The sequence below is a fragment of the Numida meleagris genome, chromosome 11 (assembly GCF_002078875.1).
Source record: "Numida meleagris isolate 19003 breed g44 Domestic line chromosome 11, NumMel1.0, whole genome shotgun sequence".
Lineage (NCBI taxonomy): Eukaryota > Metazoa > Chordata > Aves > Galliformes > Numididae > Numida > Numida meleagris.
The window spans coordinates 2,158,540-2,178,419 of NC_034419.1; the positions used below are offsets into that span (position 1 = coordinate 2,158,540).

At 45.1% G+C, this 19,880-nt stretch overlaps 1 protein-coding gene across 10 annotated transcripts in view; it reads right to left on the reverse strand.

The window, feature by feature from the left end:
- The window catches only part of IP6K1 (inositol hexakisphosphate kinase 1), a 35,688-nt gene that overhangs the window by 15,048 nt on the left and 760 nt on the right, over positions 1-19,880 (reverse strand). Inside the window, exons 1-4 of one of the 10 annotated variants that reach the window (XM_021409864.1) lie at positions 18,497-19,704; positions 18,148-18,209; positions 17,242-17,574; positions 15,549-15,648 (exon numbers count right to left, since the gene is read on the reverse strand). The gene's annotated coding sequence lies outside the window, so the exon portion shown is untranslated. The other 9 variants (XM_021409862.1, XM_021409865.1, XM_021409861.1 and 6 more) reach the window with 9 other exon arrangements.

Genomic DNA, 19,880 nt, shown 5'->3' on the forward strand with positions numbered 1-19,880 from the left:
CTTATATTTAATGCTTTCATTAACGCTGGTAGCAAAGCATTCACGCTCTTCAGACCCAGACCTTCATCTCCTCCCCAGGAGTAAAGCTTAAATAAGACAAGCACCTCCTTAAGGAATTCCCAAAGGAGTAAGGATTCTCCTGTTAACTCTACCCAGGTGCCTCCCAGGACAAGATGATGGAACAGCTGTGTTTCTGCATGCCGAACTCAGCAAAGTGCTTTCATGTCAGCTGTAGGTACCAAATGCCACAGCCCCCATAGCATCAGAAGGCAAGGCACGAGCAGGTAATGCCCCACACCGTTCTGCTGACATGAAGGCAGGGCATGAATCAGCACTTGTGCTGAGCTAGAGGAACAGCAAAGCACTGCTCAGCACAGCAAAGCACTGCTGGCAGAGAAAGGGAAGGCGTGATGTTATGGCAACGTGCACATCTGCTAAGGACGGGTGGCACTGGGGAGGTCTGCTCTGTGCCAGAGGGGCTGCCCGACCCAACAGCACCCGCAGCGCTCAGGTGAGTTTCAAGGCTCGGGTTTGTGTCACGGCTAGGGGAAAGGGAAAGCTGGCACCCTGTAAGCCAGCTCTTACCTCACCTTCGCTGGGTTAACAACGCCCAGAAGCCTGGGAGCCAGAGCTCCCACTCACACCAACGCACAGCCTCGACAAGTAGGAGCGACTGTGCACCTCGAGGCTGTAACGAGCCTACAGGGAGGATGGGACCGGAGCCTCCCAGCTTGCACAATAACACAAGGAAACTTCCAGCAAAGGCACCAGAATTCAGAGAAGCTGAAGAGTATGATTGACAGAAACTGCAAATAATGTCGCTGTAATGCCTCCTACCTGCCACACACAGAAAGCAAAGCACAGAGGCTAAAGCGAGGATTCCGCAAGAGGAGAAACAGTCACAGCCCTCCTGACTGAGGAGCACGCACCCGCTTCCAGGCCATAGGTGAGCTGCCAAAGTAGGAGGGGGGAGGAGAGGGCTCTCAGCTCTCTTCCATCTTAGAAGGAACCCCCTCGAAGAGAAGAGGGGGGAAAAAAAGAAAAGAAACCAAGAGCTACCCAGTAAAACAAAACCCATCTGAAATAAAAATCAAACAAGATTCATACACACGCACTTTGCAAAAATAGTTTCTGTTTTCAAAATATGTAAAAGCATCGTATTCAGGGAAAAAACCTGGGTGAGCAGCCAGATCTCCAGATCTCTCACTCTGAAATGGCAGAGTCAGAAAACACGCATCAAAGGCTTGATCTGCACCAGAAAAAGGTGTGTGCTGATACTTGATTCATCCACCACCCCCTCCCTAATTTGGTAAAAACAGGGCACATTTTGGGGTGGAGACAACTGCTTGTTTTGGTTGCTCCTTAAAGCGATCCTCTGCAATGAATCCAACTCGATCCAAACGCCTGGCTTCAAACAAAAAACTAAGTTCAGACTTCTTCCAGCACCGCCTGTGCCAAATCAGTTTCTAATCCCTCCCTCAGTTATTTCTCCAGAGCACAGTTACAGCTGCACCAGCATGAGCAGCACCCTCCCACTCAGCCCTGCCGTGCTGGTACAACTGCTCGCAGGGAAACAAATGAGGGAGTTGATTGAAGTTAAAAATAAACCAGCATTTTGTTTTGGTTTTAAGGATTACTTTTCAACTCAGGTCAGATCCCCAATCTATTGGGCAGCTGTACAAACAGTTGTATCAGCACAAGGTGCCAGAACTGCTGATAGTTATCCTCATGCCTGGAGCCAGCGTTTACATTCCCAGCTCACCTCTATTCCAGGACTGCTGCAGAACAGGATTACTTGCTAAACTGAACACGTAGGGTATTTTAGTGCTGCATGGAGGGTCTATTTAATGAGACAAAATGAGGTCACACTGATGAGCATCCTACAAGTGCGGCACGGCTACTGACTTCCCTTGAGCTGCTGCTTGTCCTAAGTTATATGTCATTCTGCAGTCTGCGTGCTGAAATATAAAAAGATGACTAACGAAGTCACTGAGGCGAATGAACAGCTTTAGGCCAACTTCTGTAACATAACTCTCCCAGAAATTGCATAACTATCATCTATATTGGTGATCTTCATTCAAAATAAAAACAACCCAAACCCAAGCCTACGTGGTGTGCACATTTGCACTGTTCTGAAGACTGTGACACTCCAGGAGCAGGGGGTCTGTCTGCAGTATTACTGACTTTATAACTGCAGCTCTTTTTTTTTATTTTATTTTTTTATTTTTTTTTTATTTCCAGGCTAAAATCAAAGAGAGAAAACCAAAATAAGCACCAAGCAGTGACAAAACGCTAGCATGTTTTGGAAATGACCACGAGAGAAACGCTGATGGTTCTTTTCCCAAATTACCAGCCCCAATACTGACTGAAACAAAACCAAGTGAAAATGCTTTCTATTTGATGACTGCTTAGCAACCTGCTCAGGACTTGGTTCTCGGTTCTCTGCCTTCAGCTGGTGGCAGGTACCCACACCAGGCGCATGCCGTTACGTAAGGCCTTCTCATTGAAAACAAGACACAAAAGACTGAGTAACTATGAGGACCTGACTTCTAGAGCAGGGCACCAGGCATGGCAATGAAACAGCTTCAGGAAACTCGCATTTCAACAGTTTCTGTTGTGTTTGCTCTAGGAGAGATGAATCAGTCTCTACGCTGCTCCGCAGCCTTGCTTTGTGGAAGCTGTCAAACCAATCCGTGAGGACACAAAATTACCAAACTGGTATTTGGCAAATGCTGCATTTTGCTCCTTAGCGTGCATCTCAGGGCGTAGCTTCACAACAGCTTAAGTAAATCCAAGTCAGCACTCTTCAACCCCATCCTCACTCCTGAGTCAGCACTGGCACTCACCTGATCCTGCTCAGGAACTACTCTGGCAAGAAAGTTCAGCTGAGGAAGAAAATACTTGTTTTTGCCAGCGTGGCTTCCTGCACTGGTATAGTGCCAGTGCCATTGAAAGGAAAGGGGAGAACCATCCAGCAGAGGAAGGACACTCAAAGGAGAAGCGGAGCCAACTTGATTCAGCTTCAACTGCCCCGCAACCACGTGCTCAGGGAAGTCTCACCATGACTTTACAGACATGCTGCTGCTGCCAATAGAAACATCATTCAGCACTTTCAACTCTCTCCTGACATTCGCTTTACACCTGCACCGCCACTCTTGCAGACAGGTCCCTAACAGATCTGAACCAGGTGGCTCAGACACACCAGCAACAACAGAACAGAGCTAACGGGAAACTGGAAGGAAAGGCAAGGGCAGAAAGGCTAATGCTCAACTTCAAGCAACTGTCAAGTTGTGCTCTAATTCACCATTGACAAAAAAAATCACAGCAGGACCACGTAACATATATACAAAAACAAACTTTAGGACAAAAAGATTTAAATTGTGTGTAAGAAATGCATGAAGTTTTAACTTTTCATGCTCTAAGTTGCCACGGCACATCGTTATCGCTCCCAATAGTCTATCTCCTCAGAAATAAACCTGATTTATTTGTTGCCAAATTATTTATTTTCAGAGCAAGAGGGCTACTAAAACAGAAGAATAAAGGTGAGAGCGAGGAACAGCCTTCTGTGATTAACTAGGGCAGGACAAACAGCAGCAGCGTGTACAAGCAACACTGGGGAAAACAGCATTATACAAACAACATTGATTCCTGAACAACAAAGAATTCTTAGAAACTGCTGCCTGGGTTATGTCCAGTGCTCTCTTTACCTTGGTTCAACTGTTAACAAAGTCACTTCAGAAAGCTGTCCGCTTCCGTGCAGCCATGCTTTTTGGAAGCAAGGGCTGATCCTTCTAAAGGGATTTCAGGTAGGAAATCACTGCAGCAGTTGTTACAGCTCCAAAGCTACACGTATCGCCCGTCAGCATTTGCTGTACACTGTACCTCAAGGCTAGTGACATCACAGGGCCTGCTCAGGACTCCACTCATTCATAAGGTGGGTTTCATGACTACTCGACACCGCTTCCCCGTGATCAACACCGTTTTCAGTCAGCTCTTGGCACTGCTTGTAACACCTGCCTCTGGACACAGCCCTGATCACAGAGGGGATTCCTTTAAGACCTGGTTTTACCTCAAAGGTTCTGCTAATTCAGTTTGTCTGTCACCTTGCTGCCACACAGAGGTCAGACACTCCGCCACAACCAGGAGTTACAGCTGGGGTTCTCGTGAATAAGCACCGTGTTTCCAACACTACTGCAGCTGGACAGTCTTGCACAAGCATGGGTCTATTCAAAGAAAAAAACAGTCAGCTCATGAGAAAACATGAACCTCGCCAGCCCAGCGAATCACCAGGATATCATAAATCAGAATTAGGAAGTTCACTTTGATTCTTGGCTGTTGACACTTAAATAGCAAACATCGGAAGTATTTCTCTTTAAATATCAACTGATTAAAACACGAGGAAAACTCTGCATTTAGACGCCTTCATTTCCCACAACTAAAACATACACGTGACAAAATAAGACCGAGGTAAAGCTGCAGTGAAGCTGCACACCAGTAAGGAGAAGCACGTGGTTGCGTTTAGATCAAAGCATCTCATGAGTAACAGAATACTGTTCTACAGAGTGAGACTCCGTAACACTGTCACATGAAACCGTCTGCCCACATACACACAGCAGCCTTCTTGCTGAAGGCCTCTGCCTGTGCAACCTGGGGCCCTAGGAGATTGCACAGATGTCAAGTCTCTTGCAGGACTCATCTACTCCCCAGTGCTGCTAGATGAAGTATGAAACACGGAGAGAAACGGATCACCAAGAGGCCGAGCTTTGCACAAGGATTGTTTCTCACCCTGCAAAAGGTGACTTCTCAAAGCCTCTTTGATTCCCCCCTCCTTTAAGAGGATTATGAATCCTACCCTTGGGGACCTCTGCTCAGCTACAGGCCCACTGCTATTACACGGTAATACTGCGTCTCATCTCTTCGTTCTTATTGGCAGGGAGACATTAGAAGAATTTAAGACCACTGCTTAAAGATCAGGACTTTAAATGGAACTTCTAATGCAAGCAGGAAAAGCTACAAGCAGGGGTGCCTGGTGGGGACTCGGCTGCAGGTCTGCTTAGTGCTTAAGCACTAATTCAGCTCATTTATACACGCAGATTGCAGACTGCAAAGCAGATATCTTAATCAAGGAGCAATTCAAAGCTTCAAATGACTCTATGCCAAAACATTAGGGTAAGACAAGTGAACCTGGCTCAGAGCTCCCCTCAGCTCACGCACAGACTTCATCAAACCAAAGAGAACATCCCAGCACGCAACAAGTCGAGGCATACTTTCAGAAAAGTGAGAAGTAATATCACACTGCCACCCCAAATGCAAATCCAAGGGGTGGACTGAATCAAATTCAGTTCCATAAATCTTTGGTTTTCGTTGAGATCAGGAACAATTTCAGGATAATTTTTGCCCCCTGTTACTTCAGGTTTATTTTGCACCTTCCAACAAAGGACCATTTGGACTTTTCTGAATGGAGCCTATGAAGCAAGTCTTAGGCAACGGTAATTAGAGAATCATTTAATTTGCCACTTAACGGTGTGCAGACTTGAAGCGTTCCATGCCGCACTGCAGGTGGACATTCACAGCTTTCCCTTCACAATTTAATCCAAGTCAGAATGAATTCTAAATACTGAAGTCACGAAGGCTGCAAGAAGAGTTTTCGTGAAGGAAAACCCCAATAGATTGAAGCACGTTGCCTGCAAGGATACAGCACCTCTGGGACCAGAGATTTAAAATGAGATTAGACAGAAGGGATAATCCCAACAGCCCATCCTGACCTGGGACAAACGCTTAAAACGTGCTCTGTTATAAAAGCAGTACGTAACCAACAAGCAGAAGAGCTTCTCAGATGCATCTCTAAGAGCACTCTGTGGTTTCGGCTGTTTTAGACTACAGTTAGATTAAGGGGAGGGTGAAGTGTTTGAAGCATTAACTGTATGCAGAAGCTACACTGTTAACCACAGGAGCACAAAAGCCACAAGGAATCAAACCTCAAATGGTTATTACAAAAGCTGGAAACGTAATGGAGCTTAAACCATACTCCTTCAGTAGTTTAACTAGTTAAAAAAATGTCAGTTGCTGCAGGTAATTGATTTCCATAGCAAGATCCACAACTGGGACAAAAGACAACTTCTAACTGCTATTTTTAATTCTGCAGCGACAAAAAACCTCCAGACAAACGTTATGTAAGACCATTACCCTCTTTGTTCGTAACTGGCACCTTCATTCAGCACACTACCACATTCAATAGCATAATCTGAATTCTTAATGCCCTAACACAGCACCAGCTGCAGCAAGGCAATAACAGCAATAATGAAAAACAATCCCAAAGCAAGCGTCACATGCTGAATTTAGGAATTGCAGTTCCTCAGACACAAGCAGATACACCTGCATGTGCAGAGCTCTAATGAAACAGCACTCTTTCTGGGCTGGGAGTCCCAAAAAGATTAGCAGATGCTCCCTTGTGCTCTCCCTGGAGCTTTCACAAGTTGTGACATCCAGATCTTCCTGTCACTTCGAGTCTGGGGGGTAGGGGTGATGTCAGCTGTGATATCATACGCTGTTTGCCATCACTTGAGCATAATGCTGCAGGGAAAGCCTCAGGGACACCGAAGAGAAATTGAAGTACACAAAACCTGGACTGACAGACTATTGTGCTATAAGGTGTGCCAACCCCAAAGAGGCTGCAACCAGTCAAAGATGAAATTACCTTACATTTTGAGGCACCACTTTTCTTTTTTTCTTTACAGACTGGCCTCCCAGTATTCCACACACGTCCTCCATGACAGCTTAAGCCAGACATGACTAGCATATCCAGAAGAGCTGTGTATTGTACAGAACAGCAGCTCATTGGTTATCACATATAACAAATGACCAAGTGAAAAACAATACAAGGTAATCTTGAAGAACGTTCAGGCCAACCTCTCCAAACGTAGCTCAAAAGGACAGATTCATCTACAATGATAAGCAGCAAGACTGATGAATTTCAGCCAAACAATCTTCTATATACTGCCATCCAACCAACCTCATCACACTGTGGCAAAAAACAATGTCCGGAAGGAAGAGATTAAGAGACTCTTTTCAGGAGCTATTGCCCTGCTGCACAGAAAGAGCTCTCCGTGAATTACTACTTCATCCTCCTCTGATTCCATTCACTCTTCGCAGCATTCCTCAGTGTGCTTGCAATCACACTGCATTCATCTAGAATGTAACATCCCAACCTGCATTCAAGAATACTGTGGGAGATGGCACAAAGCATTTGGTAAAGTTGAGCTAAATGGCCTCCACTGCTCTTCCTCATCCACAAATACAGTCGATGCATCACAGAAGACAACCAGGTATCACTTACCCGTGGTAAATCCATACTGACTGTTCCCTCCTTCATGTGTCCAGAAAGGTGCTAAAAGGAACCTGTCCCACAGCTGCCCCGCGACCGAAGTGAGGCTGACCTGTAGTTCTCTGGATGACTCTTTGGGTCTGTTCCAGTGCAACGTTTACCATGCTTCAGCAAGCAGAGTCCTCCTAGCACCACCATGACATTTCAAAGATGGCATCACTACAACATGGCCAGCTCTGCACCCTTGGGTGCAGACCACCAGGTCCCATGGATGCGTAAGGGTCAAGTTCTCTCAAGTAATCCCCAGCCCCATTTTCAATTGCTTCTGCTTGCCGTCCCCTCTTTGAAACTTACCTCTAAACACAGAGGCCCTGGAGACCTTACCACTGAAAACTGGGCAAAAAGAACAACAAAAAAAAAATCACTCATTCATTAACACATTCAGCAGAGTTCACATTTCCTCCATTTAGTCCTTCATCGCTAACGTAAAGATAAAAGCTACCTCAATATATTATCAGGAACACTGTAATAAACACCGTCCTGAGAAAAAGTAGCTGCTTCCACAATTCAAAGACAGAAATGCAGACTAACATAGCTGAGTTTGCTCTGTCTGCATTCCAGGTTGTCACAGAAACCACAGGTCTCTCTGCAGGATGTAAAACCAGCTCACTGGAGAGGTGCATGACCCCATTTTTAATGCATTTGGCAAAAAAAAGCCTCTCTCCCACTGTTGGCAAGGCTGAGTGAATTTAGCACAGGAAAGCCAACTGTGCAAAGAGCAAGCCTAGGTCCTCCTGAAAAAGAACTTAAGTTTCACGGAGAATATTTTTCTGAGCTTTAATGAAGTAAAAAGAATCTACACAGTGGAATAAAGAACACAGATTGTTACCCAGATAAGCTGCCAAGTAACCAGACTGCTCTAGGTATAGAAAGGAAGATGCTTTCTGATGCCTCCATATTCTCACGGTCTTTACATGCATAACACCTCAGCGTATCAGACGTGGAGTAGTGACAAGAGAGAACTCTAAGCTGTTCTAAAGCTCCCCAAGAGAAAGGAGAACCCAAGAACGAACTGCTGGCAGCCCAGCTCGCTGCTGCAGGCTTCCAGCACTGCGCAGGCACCTCACCATGCCACGCTCCCCCTGCCAAAGCGATGGCAGCGCCTGCTCTGCCCGGAAGCATAGCATAAACAGAAGTACATTTATCAGACTCCAGAACTTGCAAGTCTCCCCTGCCCCCTTCTGGGAACAAGGTGGATTTGAAACCTTCAATATCTATTTTCAACAATGAAAGTGTTTACTTGGGCAAACAACCAAAAGAGAGCCAGAATGAGCTTCTGCCTCAAGCAGGATTCTCTTCAGCAAAGATACGGATATAATTAAAGCACATCTCCTTCAGCAACAGAGACAAGCTCAGGCTGGGTTTTCCTTATCCACACACTGAAGCCACTAACAAACTTGTGCCTGCCAGAAGGCAATCTGACAGTTTGCTACTGCTCCACCGTTATGACTAAGCCAGCTCACGATGCAGATACGCAGTGCAGACTCCCTGTCCTTTACCCCACCACCTCGACCACTTTCCCAAAATGAAAGACGAGACAGCAACTACAGCAAAACTTGCATGATATGCATTAACCACTCCTAAGCCTTCTCTACTAGTTCCGGAAATTACATTCTATTATCTGCTGACTGAGACTTGATTTAAGCAAAAATCCCCTTGCACCAACTTGCCAGCCGCATGTATTTATCTCGAGATCTTAAATGCAAAAGGCAAACAGAACTCATTAGGACTGGTAGAAAAAAAATTCTATCACCTGCCACTTCCTCACACTGCTAGCAATGAAAGCATGCTAGAGTTCGTCTGCACATTTTTGCATTTCATAGCATTAAGAGTCTTTGTTTCCTCTTCACCTCCATACCACAGTCCCGCAATACGCTGCTGCCCAGGAAACTGACACAGAGAATCAAACACTTTTCCTTCGTCTCTGCTTTACCTGTGGGCTAGCGAAGGGGAAAGACAAGCAGAAACCCCACAGCCCACTCCCAGCATGACGAGGGAAAGGACTTCCCAAAGCAGTAGAGCAGTTACTGTTAAGCTAACCAATCCAGGATTTGTGAAGAGAAATGTTTCTCATTTTGAAGAGACAGACCCCGCAGTAGACATCCAGGAGCTCTACCCAACGAGCACACCGAGAACAACGATGTGATGTGTGCTCTCCTTTCCCTTTGCAAAGTCAGCTGCCGAAGAGCAGGCGCAGGCTCCAGTACTCAGGAAGCAGCATGAATGTTTTGTTTCCTAGGAATTAGGACAACATCGAGATTTAAATCCATCTAGTCTGAGAGTTATGCATCAAAGCAAAACACCAGCTTGCAACGAAGAACCATCACATGCAAGCTAATCTCCTCTTTAACGCCTTTCAAAACCCACATTTAATTTGGCTTGCTTCAAACTCACTGTAAAGCAACTTTACAATTACTATGATACGCTGCGGGCTGTGACACTGCTCTGATCCATCTCCTCAGATCTATACACTGCTCTTTTCCCAAGCTGTTTAAGAACTAATTATACAGAAATGAACATCCTTAGATAAAGGGATTCCCAGCAACTGGCTTCCTTAAAGGAACTATAGGATTTCTGACTTCAGGAAATCTGCAGCAATGCCCATTCAGGACCACTCATGCTTTTAGAAAGAGGACAAACCTAAGATCCAAACAAGCAAACACTTCAGTACTACTCCCATCTCCCATCTTCTCATTTCTGTCCAGAAACAAACATATGCTTAGCCACAGTGTGAATCTTGCCTCTGCCTCCTGCCACTCCTGCACCACATCAGAGTAACGTTCTGATCTCAGAAAGTTCTGCCAGAACTACAGAAGATGCTCAAGCAGCAAAGCCAGGTGAACACCGAGACTTGAATGCATTGTCTGAATAAGCTCCACCTATCCCTCCAGGTAAAGAAAGGCAGAACAGTAAGCTTCCCAGCCTCGTGCCATCCGCTCACTACCCATGAGGGCTCTCATCTGACATACCCAGGCAGATGTACCTACATATTTTTGCTGTCAGTTGAGCTTGAGTGTGAAAAGGCAGGGAGGTCATTGGCGCTGGAATTTTCTCTTTGTCTCACCATGAAGGTAAAGCTGAACAAACACTTGGCTTCAGCTGGGCCAGTAAGCTTCCCCATCTAGGAGAAGGTGGGAGCATTTCTATTGGGCAGGCCCCTAATTGCATCATGGGGTCTTATCATACAGCCCAGCTGTTGTCTGAACACCGTCAAAACATTCGAAGCAAGGAGAAATACAGGAAGTCTTACACCTTCCCACTGTAGTCAGGTGGGAAGGTGGTCAGTGAAGAGCCCAGCCATCACCTGTAAGCAAGATGCAACCAAAGAGAAGCAGGGTAGGTTACTGGTGTTGGTGCTTCCACTGTAGGCTTCAGCACCCTTAGTCAAACCACTCGGTCCTGGGAGACTTTAGTCACTGGCCAAACAGCAATTCAAAAAGGAACAGCAGAACAGTCAAGTAAACTGTTTTTGAAAAGACCACAGTTAGGAGATCATTTTATTTCCAGTATCATTTTATTTCCTTGCATTCCAGTTCAACTCAGTCTTACCTGATAGTTAACTTCTCAAGATTGCAGGAATTTTCTGCCCCAATCCATTAACAACTGAACAGAGAATGCTAATACAAGCTAAAATCAGAGCACTGCTTTCAAGTGAATGCAGTGTAGTGTTTAGCCAAATAATCAAATGCTTTAGCAACATTTCTGCTCAAAATGGCAGACACAGAAGAGGACAATCTAGAAGCACATCAATTCCACAGAAAGATTTAAGAGCACAAAAGCAAGATTAACCAAACAAATTCACTTCATCCTGGTAAACAAAGTCCCGCGCCAAAAGAAAAGGAGCAGCTGTTATCTAGTAGTTCCCTTCTGCTAGGCACTAACACTAAACAAAACCCAGGGGTTTGTTCAGCAGCAGAATAAGGTCAGGGAGGCAGAGAAGTCCAAAGCAGCCGAACACACCATGCTCCACACCGTAACCCCGACCCGTGCCCAGGGTACGGCTTCACTTGTCACAGGAGAAAAGGGAACTGCAGGTTGCTCTGCTGTGCTGAGTGGACAGCCAGTCTGAAATAAAAACAACAAGGTCTGCAGGGAGAGGTAAAGTCTTTTTATGAGACCAAGTGACAGATGATTGCCATCATGCCCCACTCCTCTCCCTTTTTTTTTTTTTAAATTGCTGATGAAAATTGATTAAATTGGAAAAGACATACATTGGGGCTGTATTTTTCTAATGCTTATTTCCTTCGAAAGTAAGTGCTGGTCGCCCATGTGCTACTCTGCTTCAGTGCCCCCCCTCTCAATACCCACAGCAAAACAAGCTTTACTTCAAAAGGGTGGCTCTTCATTGTAACTGTATCTACACTAAGGGATTCCAGTGGCAGAGCTGCACCAGACAAGGATGAACCTGTTGATTAATGCAGCTGTCCCAAGCATTTGTAGCAGAAATGACCTTATAGGCACGTCCACAGGGATTTAAAGCCGCATAATCACATAGCAAATCCACGCCCCTTGTTATCAGTTTAATTTTCCTAAGCAGACGACCCTTAAGGGTCACAGGCAAGAAGAGCTGAGCTACAGCTTCTGAACTTCAGACCTCTTCATTCTTATGTTTTCCAAGTAAAAGTACTAAAAAGCCTGCATGCTATCATATATTGTACATTCTCTTGTATGGTGAACCCACCTACAAAAAATAGAAGGAAAGAAAAGTCTGAGCAACTTTCTTGTTAGACTCAGCTCAATGCTAGGAAAAAAAAAAGTCTGAATTCTTATTGAATTCTTCTCATCCTTACTGCATGCAAGGAAACGGCGCCAAGGAAACACAGGGATTAAGTGCAACATTTCACTTTTCAAGTTAGGGCATAAGAAATAAGCTAAAGATTCTGTCATAGCAAATATTTTAGGCAAAAATCATGCACTGAAGCTAGTACTTAATTTCAGTAAAGTATATGTAAGATCTGAAGGCTCTTAAAGCTAAGGTAGTAGATTTAGTTTGAAACTGGTTACAAGGCTAAAGAGAATTTCATACAAGGATACTCTCACTTTCCTAGTGACGATTATAGAAATCCAATGTGACAAAACATACAGAGAATACAACTCGGGGTCAGGGAAGGGATTTTGATCTGGGCCTTCTGTTATCCTGTGCACTGCTAGGGATCAGCATCATCTGCAAGATGCTCAGTCACTCAGCCTGAAAACCTTACAGCTGTTAGAGGGCCTCTAGAGCTGTTTTGTGGTCTGCAGTGTGCTTTGGAAGGTAAAGGGCAAAGAATGAACAGACACCCCCAGCCACCTAAGCGACAATGAAAGGCAATCTGAATCTGAGGGCATTTTCTCAGAAGACACACAAATTGGGCGGCTGTTCACAGCTCCAAGCTTGGCGAGATGCTACGCATTCTGAAGGGCAAAAAACAAAACTTGGCATTTAAAACATCTGCAGTATCATAGCACTGCCATCCTTTGGTGCTTTCTTCACAGCGATCCAGAGCAACAAGGGCTTTGCAGAAAGAAAGATCCAAGGGGAAGGGTGCCCTTCGATGCCAAAGCAACAATCACTGAACACAATTCCTTCTACTGCATTTTTAAGCTCTTTCTAAATAAAAGAGCCCTCTAATGCTTCCAAGCTTCGTTATTTCTCTCCTTCCACCATATGCTGAGACTGGACAGCAGGCATCTCAGAATACCCTAGCACACCAGCCAGCTCCATTCTGAAGGTCTGAAACACAAACTGAACTCCTTTTCAAAGTAAGTAATCAGGTAAACAAAGCCTATATTTAACTTCCCATTCACTGTAGCAGTTGGAAACAAGTTCTTATAGACACTCCACAGGTCACAGATTTCCAGTACCTTATCTAGATGTTAAGCTGCTCAAGCAGAGCTCAAAGCTCTTTCCAACAGGCTTTCTGGAATACCAGTTAGAACTGAGGCCGCTGACTCAGTAACAGAATTCTAAAGCCAAAAAAGTAGTCATTTGTTAAAGCTGACCTACCATCAGACATCATCTATTAAAGTGAACCATCTCTATGTATATACGTAGGTCACCCCAAAAGTAGCATCTCCTGTTTATTTCCACAGGAACTAAAACAGAGAAAAAGATTGTTTAGGAAACCTGCTTGGGGTTGCAGGGGGAGGATGGGGGACATGATGAGGTCCCTTCCAACCCCTGCAATTCTGTGATAACTGTGATTAATTAACAGCATAGGAACAAAAATACACACTCTAACTTCACTAAAAGAATAAATTAACACAGTATAGTCGTTTTGTGCAGGAAAAAACAGTGCTGATACTACTGGAAACATCACTTTACACAGTACCTGAAGAATAAAGAGTAAAAGTTGTCCAGATTTTACAGGGTACAAAACAATGCTATTTATTCAGTCTGACTGAAGCAGTTAGTGGTTTTCTCAGTTCCATACAGGATGTTTAAAACATGCCTGATAATGCTTATTGATTCAGATTTAGCTTCAAATTTTAGTAAGTGTATTCAGGTCAGTGTTTATGGTAAGAACTGCAAAAAAAAAAATTAAGACTTCAATTATATAAAGCAGCTTTGTACCCAAAGAAAATGTCACTTAAGAAAAAGCACCAGACCCAGTCCAAACAGGAAACAAAGCAAAACATCCCAGTATTTTCAGAAGTAAGAGTACCCATGATTATCTCGAAGACAGCCAGATTTCATCATAGCCAAACCTGCCTAATTGTGATTAACCTGATGTGGCATTCACACGCAGACCACTGTCTGGAAAAGTGAAATATTCCTTCTGCTAGGAAGCAAGCACCATGAGGGCCTTCCAAAGCTCCAGGCCTTCGCTAGTTTTGCTCACAATCCACAATGCTACAACACAAGGGAACAGTTACACTTCATACTCTGCAATAGCTTCAGCGTCTTCATTGTAGCTGTCCTTTGGTTGTTACTGCCACTAAGACACACTAGGCCTCGCTCCCAAATCCTTCCTGCTTTAAATAACTCCCTGACATCTGCAGACACTGGAGCACTGATTCTGGTGCTCGAAGCTGCTTATCGCCTGTTGTTAGCTGTAATGAGATCACACCCGTCTCCTCACACATGCTCGAGCTGCTTAGACAGTGCTGTCAAAGGATGCAGAACAAACAGCCTCACCCTGTCTTTATGTGCCCTTCTAGTATTCCTAAATTCACTTTTTGAAATGCTTGAGAACACTTTGATACCAACAGTGGGCAACTAATCCGAATTAAAGCTGATGTGTTGTTTTTAAATGGACAGTTTTAAGAAGGGGGAAATACAACTCACCATACAATACAGGGAGGGAAAAGAGCGATGTCACAGCAGAATGTAAGAGCTATACAACAGCTCATCTTTAAATCAGCACCTAAATCTGCTGCAAGTCAGCTGTGACGGACACAGGAGCATCTCCAGCACAGGAGCCACTGTAACACTCCTCTCCCTATCTCAAGAAGGTAGTTGTGGAGTTTGGCATCCTGGGTCGTTACATGCTGCACTCCAAACTAACAAAGAGCACAAGTTCCACAGCCCATAGACGACCTCACCCAAGAAAGGATCTGTGCAACACAACCGCTATCTAAAAGCACAGTCTCCTGAGGTCTGTCAAGCCTGGTGCCAAACAGATGCCTATAACACAGCAGTGGTACTGAGTCATATCTTTGTTGATAAAGAATTGAAGACAGCAGGTATGCTAGAGCTTCTTCCAAATTCAGAAGAGCACGCAGTAGCCTTTCAGCTGGGAGACTAGCAGATCAAGCTACTGTCTTCCACCACGCTAAACTCAAAATAGGAAGGAGAGGGAAAACAAACAAACAGAGACAATAATCAAGTCCTGAAATCAGCATTAAGGTAACTCAGCTGCAATTCAGCCACCAAAATGGCCAGAGTTGCTAACGCGTAACAGAATTAGCTTCCAAATCCTGGCAACTTAGTTCTTCTTACAAAGAACTGTCATTTAATTGATTACAAGTTAATAAATAGTGAGTTTTTCACTCTAGTTTAGTGCTTTTACTGGGTGTTCCTGTAGTTTCCTCTAAAGAAAAGAGCATACTTCCCACAAACCGTATCTACATATACTATAAAGATACAATTACAATACAAAAAGTAAAAAGCAAGCAACTAATTTTTCTTTGCATGATATTTAATGTGGCTGCATTTGTGTTCTGGGCAAAGCAGAAAAGTTACCTTAGAGATGTTACCCAAACTCTCTCCGTTGAACAGTCACCGGAATACGGAGCCAACCTCTTACAACCAAGAGGGCATGGGATGCCAGAAGCAAGTCAGCCTGCAAAATGTTGTATGGAAACAAGTTAGCAAGGACTAACTTCACTTTTGTTTAGATCTTCACCTGTTTCATCAATCCAGAACACACGAGATCACACTCTCTCCTTCAAGGCTGGGACCTGAATTCAAACCAAGCTCCTTTCAGGACGCAAATATTCTCACATACTTGTTGAGGCTCTGACAGCTGCTCTTTAATTAATTTATAGGGACCACTGCCCCCAAATGCCTCCTCCAACCATCAGCTGAAAGTTACCAACCAGCAGGCGAAGCAAAAGAGAGTGCACGTGTGCTCTTCATCTGGCCTGGTTCACAACACAGCACTCCGATGGATATTAATGAAGAAAAAATATGCATTAAATGGTGGCAGCTGACCAGGAACTGCTGCAGCTCCTAATACCAGGGAGGTAACTTTTGGCAAAGAAGCAGGACAGCTGGTGGAGGAGATAACCTTTCTAACTACAAAAGCTAAATCAGACACAGCTTATCTGTCAGAGCTCTTAACCACACGCAGTAACATCCCACCATGACAGGCAAATTATATCGTAACTTTCTTTACTGCTTTTTATCAGATTTGGTTGGCACTGATCTTCTACTAATACAATTAGGGCAGTTACACCCATGCTGTTTTTAAACAGGAACAACTGCAGTAATGTTAACAGTACTGTGGATGTCACGATGCAGAGGCACCCCCTAATAACAAATCTTATTCCCTTACCCCAAGAGGATGGGATAAAATCCCTTCTTGTAAGTGAAATTGACCATACATTGACAAGGGTTATGCAAAATAATAGCTTAAAGAAGCATGTCTGTTTTACAGTTACTGCCACTCGGAATGCATATAGAGAATAAAAAGGCAAATAACTTTCTCCTCAGCACTATCTGCAGGGTAATTAGCACCTGAGCGGGACTACATAGGAAGCACAAGCACCCCAACATGACAATTAGAAGAACTGCATCCATTAGAAAGTGCATCTACTCGAACAGCATGCTGGGGAAGCCAAAAATAACAGCTGCTGCCACATCAGAACAGCAAAAGCACTGTGTACAGGCAATGCCTGCAAAACAGAAACCAGGCAGCCATGCAGACACTTCCTCTTCCTCCCCCACCACCCTTACGACAGCAGCAACAAACCTGAGATTAAACACTTGCCAGCATCCTGCTCTGCATTCCTGTCACACCAGGAATACAAAAGGGAGGCTGCCAGCTGCTCCTCTGCACATCTGAAGGGTTCCTTCAGTTTACAACAAGTCATGTAAACAGTCAACATGATTCTTGCAGAAGTTTCTGTCGCATCTTCTTCGTTCCTTTCACTCCTTCCTGTAGCTCACCCATCTCAGCTCACTAGGGAACCCCTTGTATTTAGTAGCCTGGTTTTTGATTCGTTCTTTCTCCAAGACTGAGAAGTCAGAAATTACACAAATTCCTTTTGGCCAAGTCATACTGTACAGGCACAGAGTAAGGGCTCTTCTGAACTGCCACACACCAACATCACAGGTCAAGTTCAAACCTACACCCTGCCTAGCACCACAACTGGAGTGACATTGCCAAAAGAAGAAAATAACAGTCAGGCTGCAGCTTCCAGCCAGCACTAACCTGCAGCCTTCCAGGACTCTGCAGCCCAGCATCAGCACTTAACTGTGCCGCACATCTCAGCCATGCTAAAGCCAACTGATGGTGGATGGACTGGGGGAATCTGATAGGAATGAGTGAAATGCCTGGGTTACAACACAGTGCCTGAGTAATGGCCCAAACAAAGTCTTCATCAGATATTCTACGGCTTCAGCCACAGATGCAAGAAATATACCTGCTCAAGAGTAAAGGCTGTAGATATTCAACTTCAGACTGAACACCTATGCTTCTTACTCAAACACAATCCACAAGACTGCATGCTCCACCTCATAACCCACTCACCAGTTCCACAGCAACCTTGAGAAACAGAGAAATGAACTAACAACTGACATCTAAAACGCCATCAAAATCTACACAAGCATCTGGTGATCTATTTAAGCAAGAGGCTGTGTCCTGTAAGCAGATGGTCAACAACCAGCTCCCAGCCTGGGCAGGGCTCGCCACCTCCTGCTCATCAGGCTTCACAAGGTCACGTTTTCAGAGGCTGATAAATTTAATAAGTGCCATATGTGGGTGAGGGAACGAGAAAAGAAAACACTAGGAAGCTTAGCACGGACAAGAATAGCATGTAACTGCACGATTAAGAACAAATTGTAATGCTTGTCAAGGAGGCTAATTAACCGGTTAAGGCTGCAGGTACAACTTCAGCCTGGGCATTTTTTGACCTGAGCGCTTGCTAATTTAACCTTGACTTCTCAACACTGCCAGTGGAAACAGAATAACTTGCAATTCTGTTGTCTTGTACAATCTGTCATTAGAGGGGGGATCCCCCATAGCACATTTTTGATGTTGCCTTCCAGAATATTTTGAAAATAAGGATGTGCCCAATACTGTCATCCTTATGATGAAGCAGAGGATGCCACTACTCACAAAAGCAGGAGGAAAGAAGTATGGTCAAGGTGAGTGTCCTCAGCTTCAGCTCCCCAATCAAACTGGTAAGGCACAAACACTCAGCTGTCAGCAGGGAGAGGGCCTGACCTTCCTGTTGGCTACAGACTTTAATTATATGAGCTCAAAGCAACTGGAGAAGGTGGCACAATGAAATTCCCAGTGACTAGAAGCGGATCCTAGAAACCTCTCTTATCTCACCAGTAATTCATGCTCATTTGCTCTTTTTCAACGTCAAAAACACACAAAACTGCCATGACAGACTTGCTGGATAACCAGAGTATCAATTACCCAAGGGAAAACACATGCAGTGCTCAGAAGAGGACCCTACCTTTCCCACTCTTGTGGTCTTCAGACATTCCTGCAGTTATGACACCATATTCATTGAGTTCTGCCTCAGGGAGCCAAAGCTCACTTCCCATGTTCCCCCTGAAGTCCTTATTAGACAGGAAGCAGGGGCAATGAAAACATCAGGTTAAATCAGCCTGACGGCTCTAACCAGAATGGAACAGGCTGTTCATTCAAACATCTGGAAACAGTTGTGCTAAAAAAAGTTGGGATAAGAACAAAACACTTCCTAACACTATTGGATGAAAGCTCAGCAACAGGAGAATTAAAAAGACGGAAAACAAGAGTTTCATGTAGTTGATACATCAGCCCAGTGTTATCTTGGTACATAATGAGTTCACACTTAATCTTTTCAAAGTGCATCACTGCTTCCAGCTCTAAAATAGAGCACTTACCTTAGGACAGTGCTAAGCTAACCCAGACACGGGGAAACACTTCTCAACCTTAGCGACAAGGAACTGTTATATAGGATTAAGATGTCTCACAGCAGACCTATTTAGGTTAACGGTGATGACACCAAATAAATGATGCATCTAATTCTAAAACACTTGCAAGCTTCTGTCTGGTTTTCAGGAAAAAGGTAGCTCGTCCAGTGCCTTAGCCCAGCAATGTACATCCAGAATACAGTATTTTTCCACTTTGAAGCCCTGACTGTAAGCACGCAGATCAGTCACCAGGTCAGACACATCGGTTCCACAGATAAAGACTTTGTACAAGACATTACAGTACGGTTCTTTGTTAGACAAGCTACCAGCCAACTTAACACGGATCAGCCAAAGACCCAAGCCCACACCACTATGGCATTATACAGCGCTCCGTTAGCAAAGGTCAGTCCTGGGATTCAGCTGTGAAAGCTCGAAATATCGAGCTGAGACAGACGGATCTGAGGGGAGGAAAGCAGAAACACAGCAGGATGGGCTGAAATGACAAAAGCAGCACATACTGAAGCACCTTGCTGGAAAGAAAAATGGGGGCTTTGCTGATTCAGAGCTCTAAGATGGAGGGGCACCGAGCCCGGCAGCAGCTCGTATTCAAAACCGAGCCCACCCCAGCCACGCTCACACACGGGGGCAAGCACACCCGGGCACGGCGGCTGCTCACGCTCGCGGCCTGCAGAGCCCCGAGCACACCGGGGCAGCGCCGGCCCGGCGGGAGGAGCCCCGGGCCCGCAGCTCGCCCCGCACGCCGCTCCCTCACCATGCCGCTCTCATGGCACCGCCGCGCTCCGAGGGCTCCTCGCCGCACGCAGCCTCTGCGGAAGGAAGGCACACAGGGAGGGCCGCTAGGGCTGCCGCCGGCCGGAGCAGCGCTGCCCGGCCCGAAAGCGGCTCGCCCCACGCCTGGGTCCCCCCCGACCCCCATCCCCT